The 2,606-nt window shown below is 31.1% G+C and overlaps 1 non-coding gene across 1 annotated transcript; it reads left to right on the top strand.

Moving 5' to 3' along the window:
• Window positions 1-560: 560 nt before the first annotated feature.
• LOC112719332 (small nucleolar RNA R71) lies at window positions 561-668 on the top strand. Its single transcript, XR_003161638.1, has one exon. It is a non-coding gene; the product is annotated as a small nucleolar RNA R71 (small nucleolar RNA).
• Window positions 669-2,606: the final 1,938 nt, after the last annotated feature.

The following is a 2,606-nucleotide window of genomic DNA, read 5'->3' as shown; positions in this document are numbered from 1 at the left end:
GCTCTGCTCAGAATTCTCTGTCTGTTGCTGAGAAGATGATGGAAAAGACTTGCTATTGCTGAGCCTATTTCTTCCACCATTATTAAAGCCTTATTGAGGCTTTTGTTGATCCTTCCAGGAGAAATTTGGATGATTTCTCCATGAAGAATTATAGGTGTTTCCATAAGGTTCACCCATGTAATTTACCTCTGCCATTGCAGAGTTCTCAGGATCATAAGTTTCTTCTTCAGAAGAGGCCTCTTTAGTACTGTTGGATGCATTTTGCCATCCATTCAGACTTTGAGAAATCATGTTGACTTGCTGAGTCAACATTTTTTCTGAGCCAATATGGCATTTAGAGCATCAATTTCAAGAACTCCCTTCCTCTGAGGCATTCCATTATTCACAGAATTCCTCTCAGAAGTGTACATGAACTGGTTATTTGCAACCATGTCAATAAGTTCTTGAGCTTCTGCAGGTGTTTTCTTTAGGTGAATGGATCCACCTGCAGAATGGTCCAATGACATCTTGAAAAACTCAGATAGATCATAATAGAATATATCCAGAATGGTCCACTCTGAAAGCATGTCAGAAGGACACCTTTTGGTCATCTATTTGTATCTTTCCCAAGCTTCATAGAGGGATTCACCATCTTTTTGTTTGAAAGTCTGAACATCCACTCTAAGCTTGCTCAGCTTTTGAGGAGGAAAGAACTTATCCAAGAAGGCCGCGACCAGCTTATCCCATGAGTCTAGGCTATCTTTAGGTTGTGAATCCAATCATGTTCTAGCTCTGTCTCTTACAGCAAAAGGGAAAAGAATGAGCCTGTAGACTTCAGGATCTACTCCATTAGTCTTAACCGTCTCACAGATCTGTAAGAACTCAGTTAAAAACTGGTAGGGATCTTCTGATGGAAGTCCATGGAACTTGCAGTTCTGTTGCAGTAGAGCAACTAGTTGAGGTTTCAGCTCAAAATTGTTTGCTCCAATGGCAGGGATTAGGATGCTTCTTCCATCAAAATTGGAAGTAGGTGTAGTGTAATCACCAAACATCCTCCTTGCATTATTATTTTTGACTGCCATCTCCTCTTCCTTTTCGAAAATTTCTGTAAGGTTGTCTCTGGATTGTTGTAATTTAGCTTCTCTTAGTTTCCTCTTCAAAGTCCTTTCAGGTTCAGGATCTGCTTCAACAAGAGTATTCTTGTCCTTGCTCCTTCTCATATGAAAAAGAAGGGAACAGAAAAGAATAATAGGAATCCTCTTTACCACAGTAGAGAGATTCCTTTATGTTAGTAGAAGAAGAAAGGAATAGAAGAAGGAAGAAGTAAGAATCCAAACACAAGGGTGAAGATAGGTTCAGATTCTTGAGATGAAGAGAAGTGTTAGTAAATAAATAAATAAATAAAAGAAGATGAGGGGGAGAGAATTCGAAATTAATTTTGAAAAAGGGTTAGTGATTTTCGAAAATTAAGAGAAGAAATAAAATTAAAATAAAAATTTGAAACAATTAATTAATTAAAAAAATTTTGAAAAAGAAAGAGATGATTTTCAAAAATTAGAGAGGGAAAAGTAGTTAGGTGGTTTTGAAAAAGATAAGAAACAAACAAAATGTCAATTAATTAGTTGAAAAAGATTTAAAAATCATTTTGAAAAGATAAGAAGTTAAAAAAGATATTTTAAAATTAAATTTTTGAAAAAGATAAAAAGATATGATGGAAAAGATATTTTGAAAAAGATTTGATTTTTAATATTAAAATTTGATTACTTGACTAACAAGAAACTATAAGATATGATTCTAGAATTTAAAGATTGAACCTTTCTTAACAAGAAAGTAACAAACTTCAAATTTTTGAATCAATCACATTAATTGTTAGTAAAGTTTTCAAAATTTTGAAATAAAGATAAGAAAAAGATTTTGAAAATAAATTTTAAAAATTTCGAAAATAATAAAAAAGATGAAAAAGATTTGATTTTTGAAAAAATTTTTGAAAAGATAAGATTTTTAAATTTGAAAATTTGACTTGACTTGTAAGAAATAGCTAAGTTTTGAAAATTTTTTACTAAGTCAACTCAAATTTTTGAAATTTATGAGAGAAAAAAGGAAAATATATTTTTTTATTTTTGAATTTTGAATGATGAGAGGAAAAAAAACATAAAAATGACCCAAAACATGAAAATTTGTGGATCAAAACCAATGATGCATGCAAGAACACTATGAATGTCAAGTTGAACACCAAGAACACTTTGAAGATCATGATGAACATCAAGAACTTATTTTTGAAAAATTTTTGATGCAAAGAAAACATGCAAGACATCAAACTTAGAAATCTTTAATGCTTAAACACTATGAATGCAAAAATGCATATGAAAAACAACAAAAAACACAAAACAAGAAAACATCAAGATCAAACAAGAAGACTTACCAAGAACAACTTGAAGATCATGAAGAACACTATGAATGCATGAATTTTCGAAAAATGCAAGAATAAGATGAATATGAAATTGACACCAAACTTAAAACATGACACTAGACTCAAACAAGAAACACAAAATATTTTTGATTTTTTTTCCATTTTATAATTTTTGTATATATTTTTCAAAAAACATATAGGAAAAAGAAAATAAGAA

The sequence above is a fragment of the Arachis hypogaea genome, chromosome 10 (assembly GCF_003086295.3).
Source record: "Arachis hypogaea cultivar Tifrunner chromosome 10, arahy.Tifrunner.gnm2.J5K5, whole genome shotgun sequence".
Lineage (NCBI taxonomy): Eukaryota > Viridiplantae > Streptophyta > Magnoliopsida > Fabales > Fabaceae > Arachis > Arachis hypogaea.
This window is presented reverse-complemented; position numbering and strand designations above follow the sequence as displayed.